General features: G+C 45.7%; 1 long non-coding RNA gene across 2 annotated transcripts; it reads right to left on the bottom strand.

The window, feature by feature from the left end:
- Positions 1-5005: 5005 nt before the first annotated feature.
- On the bottom strand, positions 5006-8316 carry LOC144771979 (uncharacterized). Of its 2 annotated transcripts, none has more exons than XR_013599575.1 (3): positions 8278-8316; positions 6951-7039; positions 5006-6563 (listed from the first exon to the last, which is right to left on the bottom strand). It is a non-coding gene; the product is annotated as an uncharacterized LOC144771979 (long non-coding RNA). The 2 variants fall into 2 exon arrangements; XR_013599574.1 differs by lacking the exon at positions 8278-8316 and adding an exon at positions 7442-7479.
- Positions 8317-10305: the final 1989 nt, after the last annotated feature.

Raw genomic sequence — 10305 nt, 5'->3', positions numbered from 1 at the left:
AATGGAGTGCTATGGAGTAGAGTAGAGTGGTGTAGAGCAGTGTAGAGAAGAGTTGAGAGGCGTGCAGAGGAGATAACTTAAGTGGAGTGGCACAAAGTCAATCAATCATACCATTTGTATAGCGCACTACTCACCCGGGAGGGTCTCAAGGCGCTTGGGGGAAGGGGTATGCTTCTGCTCGAGTAAAGTGGTGTAGAATTTTGTGGAATGTTGTGGAGGGAATAGAGTGTCAGAGTGGATGGGCATAAAGTGGAGTAGAGTGGAGTGGCGTGGAGTTAAGTGGAGTCGCATTGAGTGTCATGGAGTGTCATGGAGCAGGGTGGATTGGCGTGGATGGTGTTGCATAGAGTGGAGTAGAGTGTTTTGGAGTAGAAAAGATTAGATTGTTGTAGAGCGGAGTGGCATAGAGTGGAGTAGTGTGGGGGAGTGGAATGGCATAGGTTGGAGTAGAGTGTTTTAGAGTTGAGTGGCATAGAATAGAGTGGAGTGGGATAGAGTGGAGTTGTGTAGGGTGGAGTAGTGTGTCGTAGAATAGGGGGGAGTAAAGTGGCATGTAGTGGCATAGATGGAGTTGCATATAGCGTCGTAGAATGTAGTAGTGACGTAGAGTGGTTTGGAGCACAGTAGAGTGATGTATAGTGAAGTGGCATAGGGAGGAGTAGAGTTTAGTGGAGTAGAGGATCAGAGTAGATTGTAGTGTGGTAGAGTGGACTAGAGAGAAGTGGCATAAAGTACAGTGATGCAGAGTATATTGGTGTACAGTACATTGGTTTTGAGTAAAGTGATATAGAGTCCATTGGCAGAGAGTGCAGTGATGTATGGTGGTGCAGAGTAGATTGCAGTTGTGTAGAGTGCAATGGTGTACAGTGGAGAAGAGCAGTGTAGAGTAGACTGGTGTAGAGTGCAGTTGTGTAAAGTGCAGTGGTATGGAGTAGATTGTTTTAGAGGTGAGTGAAGTGGCATACAGTGGAGTGGTGAAGGATAGAGTGCGGAGCTGTAGAGTAGAGTGGCATAGAGTTCAGTGGCAGAGCAGAGTGGTGTAGAATGCAGTGGTGTTTAGTGCAGAATAGATTAGAGTGGCGTCAAGTGGGATAGAGTAGAATGATGCAGAGACGAGTGGCTTAGAGTGCACTAGCGTTGAGCGCCATGGAGTTGAGGGGTGCAGAGTAGAGTGAAGTGACATAGAATGCAGTGTCATAGAGTGCAGTGGCATAGAGTACAGTGGTAAAGAGCAGAGTATTGTTGAGTTCAGTGGTGGAAAGTGCAGTCTTGCAGAGTAGAGTGTCGTAGAATGCAGAGTCGTGGAATGCAGTTTCATAGAGTTCAGTGGCATAGAATGCAGTATTGCAGAGTAGAGTGTTGTAGAATGCAGAGTCGTGGAGTGCAGTTTCATAGAGTGCAGTGTCATAGATTACAGTGGCTTATAGTAGGGTGGATCAGAGTATAGTGGTGCAGTGGTGAGAGTGCAGTGGTACATAGTAGAGTGGGCTAAAGTACACTAGCATAGAGTACAGTGGTGCAGAGTAGAGAGGCGTAGAGTGAGGTGTCATGGAGTGCAGTGTCATGTAGTGCAGTCTTGTGCAGTAAGTTAGAGTGTTGTAGAGTGGATTGAAGTAGAGTGTAGTGGAATAGAGTGCATTGGCATCGAGTGCAATAGAGTGCCATTCAGTAGAGTGGTGTAGAGTAGAGTGCAGTTGCATAGAGTGCAGTGGCATAGAGTGCAGTGGCATAGAGTGTTGAAGAGTAGACTATAGTAGTGTACATTGCAGTGGCATAGAGTCTACTGGTTTTGAGTAATGTGGTCTAGAGTTCATTGGCATAGAGTGCAGCAGTGTAGAATGGAGTGGCATAGACTGCAATGGGGTGAAGTGGAGGGGTACAGAGTAGAATGAAGTGGCGTAGAGTGAGTGGCAGTGAGAAGAGTGGCATAGAGTGGAATGGTGCAGAGTTAAATAGAGTGGCATAGATTGCAGTGGCATAGAGTAGATTAATTTAGAGTAGAGTGGTGTGTTGTAGAGTGCAGTGGTGCAGTTGTGCAGAGTGGCTTAGAGTAGATTGGCATAGAGTGCAGTGACTAAGAGTTTAGTGGTGCATAGTAGAGTAGTATGGGGTACAGTGCATTGGCAAAGAATGGAGTAGTGTACAGTAGAGTAGAGTGGCGTTGAGTGAGTTGGCATAGAGTAGAGTGGTGCAGAGTAGAGTGCAGTAATGCAGTGTGGCATGGCGTAGTATAGGGTGGTGCACAAAACAGTGCAGTTGCATGGAGTGTTGCAGAGTAGAGTGGAGTGGGGTATAGTGGAGTATGCATGGTGTGGTAACGCACTTCCATTACAGAGAACACATTCATTTGAGATAACCACTACATTTGAACAGACATACAATTTTGCTGCTAAAAGTATACAGTGCACAAACAATAATGTGTGGAAATGTCAATACCTCATTACCTAGGTTATTGGTTGTTTTGATCGTATTAAAATGTATTTCCACCACACTTCAGAATTACCAAAAATGTGCTTCATTTGTGCTTTCCATATTCTGAAATATCTGCATTAATTTACAGACATTTACATTTTGTTTGGTGCTAGAAAAAAAATAAAATCATATAGTCTTCAGTCCAGCACAATTCGAGTAGCCAACATGATTGCCACATAAATCCTCTCACTTTAAAGTCAGAGAAAAAGCAGTAAACACCAAGCTCCCGCTGAAAATGGAGCCTGACATTTGACCTCTTCCTTGAATGCCCAGCAAATGTGACAAGATAAGAATAAGATTTAAAGGCATGTTTATAGAAATCCAGCACTGGTTAAAGGAGACAGATGCAGTTTCTTGTAAGCTACAACCTAAACAAGCATTGGCAATGCCAATAGGTCTGTCTTTTGCAAGAGTTAGAGCTGTTGGCATTGTAAACGACAATGTCTTTTACCCATGTATTTTGGTTTGGAGGGGAATGGATGTATGTGGTGTGGAGTGGAATTATGTGTGTTGAACGTGAGTTTTTAGTGTGGAATTGTGTGTGGTGGAATTGTGCAGTTGATATGTGTAGTAGAATTATGTGGCAAGGTGGATAGACAGGGGTGAGAGCTGCATGGAATAGATAGCCCATATTAGGATGTGTAGACACCAGTATATACTGATGTCAACATATACTGACGCAAGATACCCCAGCATTAAGGTATGCCGATGTCAATAAGGGCTGACTTAAAAATATGGCGATGTCAAGATATACCGTTGTCAGCATATGAAACCTTCAGCATACAGCAGCATCAGAATATGCATATGTCAATGCCTGAAAAGGTTGTAGTGCTGGCTCCAGAATGCACTAAACACAACTGGATGTCTGTGCATGTGTGTGTGCCTGCTTGTGTATGAGTGTGTTTAGTTACGGTGTTGATACATGCATTTAAATATGAATTATCTAGCAAATTTAGTGCATGCATTTCACCTATCTTTAAAACCTATTAGGCACATATGTATATTTGCATAATATACACCGGCATAGGAAACAGATGGATGGACGGAGGTGGCTGTTGGAAAGACAGTGAGTGGGTGAATGGACAGAGGGGTGAAGGTGGTTGCCGGTAGGACAGTGTGTGTCGGTGGACCAATGGAGGAAGTTAGGTGTTTGAAGGAAAGAGGTAGGGTGGATGGACAGATGGACGGCGGTGCTTGTTGGATGGGGGGCGGGTGTTGGGTGGACAGAGGGTGGGTGGATGAATGAGTGGGTGAATGGATGGATAACAAATGCTGCAAATTGTACCATAAAGCTGGAGTGTGTGCCTCAATATATACATCATTTCACATCCATGTTCTATTCCGAGTTAGCCCACCTGCTTCTTGAGCTAGTGTGGTCCATACCAACAATAGTGTGTGCTATATACATAAGATGCTGGGAAGAGAAGGGGCTTATGGCATACTGATGGATTCAGTGCCGCTTGCCTCTCTAGAATAAGAGGGATCCACCACCAGCGTGCTGGCTCTGCAGACTCCTTGCTGCAGGGAGTGGAGATGTTAGCTGTGTGTGCACATATTCCACCGTGAAATGCCAATCAGTCTTAAGGTCCCTCTGACCCATGACGTGGGCATTGTAAACCACTGTAGAACCCTATATGATGTACTGTCACTTGCTAGGCTTCTACTTGCATTGTACCAAGTGCTCAGGAACAAGACAGCATAACTTCATAAATGTATGGAGAAAGGGATAAAAAAAAGGGGAGAATTAGATACAAAAATAAATATATAATAAGAAAAACACAGGAAAGGCAAAGGGGTGTGTGGAGGCTGACAGTTGCAGTGTTAGAAAAATGTCAAGTAAAGTAGAAAAGAAAGAAAGTGCGCAAATAGAAAATGGGAACTTTTCAGCAGAACGGTAAAAGAGACAGAGAGCTAAAATGCCACCAAAGCTATGCAGAAAAGATTAAGTTAGATAGTAAATGAGAAAAGACAGACAGTAAGCAAAGGTAACAAGGGAGACACGCAGACTATAAAATGAAAATGGCAGCAAGAAGAAGACAGTTACAGTGAGCAATGGCTAAAGAAGAGGCAGGCAGATAGGAAAAGAACAAGCAGTTGTCTTTGCATTGGGAACAACAAAGTGATTCAAGGGATAGAAGCTGCACCCTGCCACCACTACTATCCCACTCCTCCACACCTATTAGATCACAGCTCAAAGATCGATCCTTTTTTAGTTAGAACTGTCACGTTAGACAAGCAGCATTGGCAAAGTCAATAGGTTTTGCCTATGCAAGATCTAATGACTTTGTCAATGATTATGTAGTCATGCTGCACAGCAGAGCGGGCTGCTGTGAAATATGGCTGAAAGTAAAGTAAAACAAAGCGCTACGACACAGCGAGAGTTGACCGAGTTATAGCATATTGTTTTTCATTAAGCCATATTGCACAGCAGCTCACCCACTGTGCATTATGTCTAAATAAACATTGACAAAGCCAAATAGCTCTCGCGTTATGTGAGAGCTATTTAGCTTTGTTATTTTTTTTGTGACGGATGCGAGGGGTGGGCGCTGCAACATTACGCCAGAGCTGTCGACACCTGGGGAATGTGAGGATGATTTCAGAAGAAGTCACTGACTTAATCACAACACCACACAAGTAGAAACATATGCACAGAAACTCAATTTCCACACATTAATATTTAAATTGACCCCATTGATCGAACATGTTCTTTACAAACTTGTATAGAATGTTATGTTATGAAGCAGCACAGTAAGTGACTCTGTAACAATGACGGTACCAAATAACGCAGCGCTTCAGTGCCATGAAGGTATGTAAAGTCAATGCTAAAGGAGGTTTGATAGATGAACTGTTTGGAATGGAGTGATAAATATCATTTAGGATAGAGGATAAAATGTCACATAGCAACTTGAAAATGTTATCGGTGAGGAAGGTGGAGGAGTGTTTTGGCTAGAAAAAGAAAGATGTTAGTAATTACATAGGTGCAAAACAAAGGTTATATCAAAACATTTACATTAACTGAATTATGCGATTCTGCGGATGCAGTGTTTTCTGCATTGTTGTAAATTTGCGGCATTTTCCATCATCTGCCGCATAATGTGCAGATTTTAACAAAACAATTGTTAAAAAAGCAAACTCTCTTGTCGGCAATGCGAGAATCCAACACTGATGAATCTTGTGTGAAGCAAGCATGGGTGAAAAGCATGGTAAGATGGCATCCGTAGGGTGTCTGTATATGGGATGGAAGCTTGCTCTACTATACCAACACTTCTAATTACAGTGATATGAAACAGAATTATGTAAATAGATATGGAACCGCTGTAATTAGTAGCACTGTATTTACAACTCGCACTGCACCTGTTTTAGGCGCCTGGAGCTTGCACTGCTACTGTCTCTTGCAAAATTCGCTCTATAAAAAGCCTGCACCGCTGTTGTCTTTTCTGTACGTGTTCTGTCTAACTGAAGGTTGCACTGCTTCTAGGGCTGAATCTATCAACGGTGCTACAGATGTAGTGGCATCGAGCCCCAGAAGTGCGAGGGGACCTCTGGACTCCAATTGCAGCTAGCTTTTAAAGCCAAACTGGTCCATGTAAGCGAGCGAATTGTGCACCACAAGTGCATGTGCTGTACCTGTTCTGTGTGTGAAGGATTGCACCAGTGCTACATGTGTAAAGAATGCATACACCACAAGTGCATCTGCTATGTCTGTTTTGATTCTGAAGAACGCGTCCACCACTGTTGATATGCTGTACCTGGTCCATGAGTGTGATAGGGAAGCTGCACTGATACTGCAGATAGAGAATCTACATGTTTACAAGACAATGAAGAAAATATTCAGCACACCCTATAGTCTGTCAAGACAATTGAAGACTAAGTTTTTGTCAAGGTTGTAGTCCAAAAAAATATCATTCATCATTTTATGCTGTATGAGAACAGACTGTCCCAATTCCCATATTCTTTTTCCGAAGACAGAGTCCACATCAATTGGTTTCTTCCAATATGTAAATTTCCTTATTTTTATTTTTTGATGATATCTCCCAAAGCAACAAACAACAGCCATCACGTCTTTCGTCTTCCCTTGGACTTTGTCAAGTCTGTAACATAAAATGTACACTGGTGTTGAAATACACATAATAAATCAGAGCAATATATACAAAGTTTCTATCTAGATGCATAGCAAATGATTATTAAACCATTGAAGTGCACCCCAAGTATAAAAATATGTATCATCTCACATATTGCATGGAAGAGATTTCAAAAATACTTGTTAGTTTGTTCCCTTTTCAGTGGGATAAAAGAAAAAGAAAAAGAAAAAGTGCCCGAAGAAAAGTTAACAGAAAAGAGAAAGATTTATGATCACCCGAACGTGTAAAGAAAAGTATTGAGCCTAGTGAAAAACCAATGATTTGTCATAGGCTGTGTGCTCAAAGTATAAGAACACTCAAACCCAGATTTTGAAAAATAAAAACTATACTACCTACCATGGGCGGAATGATATAAAAACACAAAGTGCATCCTTAAAGGCAGTCCAGTTTAATTGTATACTACTGCCAAAGCATTCACCGTGAATCTAGAAGGACAGGAATAGAAGTGCAAGTATCAGCGCATTCAAGTTGATGTTGTAACATCCAAAGTCAAAGGAAGTCACTGAAATAGCAATGTCAATCAAATATTTGTTACCTGATAGACGCATAGTATTCACAGCGTGCTCGGTAATATATTACGCCCCCTGATTTTAAGTAAACATGTAATAAGATCCTCCAAAAAGTAGAGTATCTGAAAAACTGCACCGCAGGAAAACTTTTATGGCAACTATTTAGACATTAAAGTCAAAGCAAGTGTGAACTAGCGCAAAGAAAGTTCCCTTTGTCATGAGCAAGCTAACTCACTTTAAGCGTAAGACATCATCTGTTATTATCTCAAAATATACGGCGCACAGTTGTAGAGTGTTATCCTGTTTTCTGTCACTTACGTTATATAGAAATAGAAACCCGAAGTACGGCATACAATCTGTGAGATAGTAATGTTACTATCGGGCCTCCTAAAAACAAATATGGAATATAAGCATACGTGTAATTCCATGTCTCACACAGTATAAAGAGTTGTCCTGCTTTTGACACTTACTTGGTGTAGTAAAACCACCAGAGGTACGAAATTAAAGGGATACTTGTGTTTGAAGAAAGAAATAATATGGCTTTCAATCCTCCTAAAAACAAACATATGCGCATACATATAAAACCATGTCTTATGTCCCCATTACAAATAAAATGGTTCTCACACCCAAACTCACCTAGACGATGTTTATAATGAGCTTGCAACAAACATTATGATGGAAAAACCGGAACCCTAATCAGTCCTAAAGTAAAGACAAATACAAATCACTTGAGCACATTCAGCTCGTAGATGGCGGTCTCAGATCAAACAGCATCCGTTTTACAGCTAAGTTTGGCCGATAAACTTACCTCAGGTACGTAAAACCACCAAAAGTATAATATTCAGTAAATACTTGCGTTCGAAGAGAAAAATAATACAGCTTTCAATCCTCCAAAAAACAAATATTGCATATAAGCATACGTAGAAAATCATGTCTTTTTTGTCTCTATTACAGATAAAATGGTTCTCACACTCAAAGTCACCTAGAAGGTATTTGTAATGAGTTTGCAACAAACACAACGATGGAAAAGACCGGAACCCTAATAAGTCCTAAAATAAAAATAAATACAAATCACTTGAGCATATTCAGCCCGTAGATGGCTGTCTAAGATCAAACAGCATCCGTTAAAAGCAAAGTTTAGCAGATAAACTTACCGCGGGGGAAGTCCCATTCACTTCACTCCCAAACGCGTCCTCACCGTCATGTGAACAATCCTATATGTAGTGTCCTAGCATGGACACGTTCTAGTGTTCCAGTGTGATGTAACTTACTTTACACCCACCCACCACAGACGTCATGGTGTCACATGACGCTGTCAATAAATGGGGCGGAGCGCACGTGCTCGAGGCGATTCCCACTACCCTCATCTGGTGTCAGTGTCAGTCATTGCTGCTCCTCACATGTGGGCCCAGGGCCCTCCACCACTAACCCTACAATGGCGACGAGGCCGGTAGTGCAGCCCATGCGTGCCACTACCCACTGCTAAACCTTCTAGAAAAAGGGGAAGAGAGCTGCCCATCTAGAGGGCATCCCCTGTGGCGAGGCGCGACGCGCCGAGAAGACCGGTGGGCACGTCTGAGCCCCGCAGTGACCGGGAGCCCCTCAGCAAGCCGACCGGAGCCCACCCGCGTCGACCGCCACCAACGAGTGCCACCGAAAACAAGCGGACCGCCCAGTGCCCACCTGCGACGGCCGCGTGACTGAAAACCCCCACCGGAGAGGTACTCGGGCCGGGCGGAGCCCACCCGCCGCGACCGCGACGGAGCATCTGGCCCGCCGGCCGAAGGTGAGCCCCACGGGCGATGTGCCCGCCATAAACTGTGGTGATCAATAAGCAGCGCCAGCGGAGCCTACCCGCGGCCTGCCCGAGTCGTCCCCCGCCCCCGCCGCGTGTGTGCTTGGAAGCGGCAGGGGCACAGAGACTAATGGCGGCGTGAAGAAGTGCGGCCGGACCCGTCAACAACGAGGGGGAGGGAGCGGAGTAGCTAACCGCCTCCCGACCCCCCTCGCGACGTGATCAAGACCAAGCGGAGCCCACCCGCGGCCTGCCGGTGGCATCCCCACCGAGGAAAGACTCTGCAGCGCCAGCGGAGCCCACCCGCGGCCTGCCGACGGCACCCCCCCGCGAGGAGAGACACTGCAGAACCAGCGGAGCCTACCCGCGGCCTGCCGACGGCACCCCCCCCCGCGAGGAGAGACACTGCAGAACCAGCGGAGCCTACCCGCGGCCTGCGAGGTAAATGGCAAGTCTCCGCCGCGCAGCGTGTGTGAGGAAGGGCTGCTGCGGCGGGAGACCGGAGAGTGGAGCCTGCAGCAGCTGGTAATTAGGCAGAGCCGGCGGAGCCTACCCGCGGCCTGCCTTAAGCACCCCCGCTCAGGGAAAGGTGACCGGAGCGACGCGCTCCCCGCCTGGGGAAGCCTCATCGACCCCCCCCCCCTCGCGAGGACTGCCGAGGCTGCGGCGGGCGGGGAGGGGAAAGAGGGAAGCGCCTGCGCGCGGCCGGCGCCGCCGCAGATCGGAGGAGCCCCCACCTCACCGCGTGGGCTCCATGGAAGGGAGAGCAAATGTTAACGCGCCTGGAAGCGGCCGGCGCCGCTGAACTGAGCTGCGACCGTGCCGAGGAGACACTGGCTGCCGGGGGCCTCGCATGCCGGGGAAAGTGAAAGTGCTGGCAAGAATCAAACATTTAAACCCCCCCTGTCCAAAACTCTGCACGCACAGGCACTCCTATGTGCCCCCACCCTGTGAGCAAACACAGAATATGCCAAGAAAAGAGACTCACCCAGCTCCCTGCTACCAGCAGCTCCAGCCCCCCTGTGCACCGAGAGAGCACAGACAATAGAGTGCTCAATCAGGGAAGAAGGTATCAAGCAAGGCAGGCTGCTGACACAGTGAACGCTGCCACCCAGTGGCCGAAAGTCAAAGCGCACCTGCATTTCAAAAAAAAAAATAAAAAAAAATAAAGAAGAACTAAAACAAGCATTGCACAACGCCAGAAGACTCATGCAGCAAGGAAGTTCTCAACAGCGCAAGTAACAGCGAAAGCGTCTAAACTCCCGCAGCAAGAAAGCATCCACCCTCTCACTCAGCAAGTAACTGCGCAACAGCGCCAGCGACACCCACACACACCAGCAAGGAGTCGGCGACTGCCACTTCCAACGCGACGTGGGAAAAGGCACCA

This window comes from Lissotriton helveticus, chromosome 8, assembly GCF_964261635.1.
Source record: "Lissotriton helveticus chromosome 8, aLisHel1.1, whole genome shotgun sequence".
In the NCBI taxonomy this organism is placed as follows: domain Eukaryota; kingdom Metazoa; phylum Chordata; class Amphibia; order Caudata; family Salamandridae; genus Lissotriton; species Lissotriton helveticus.
This window is presented reverse-complemented; position numbering and strand designations above follow the sequence as displayed.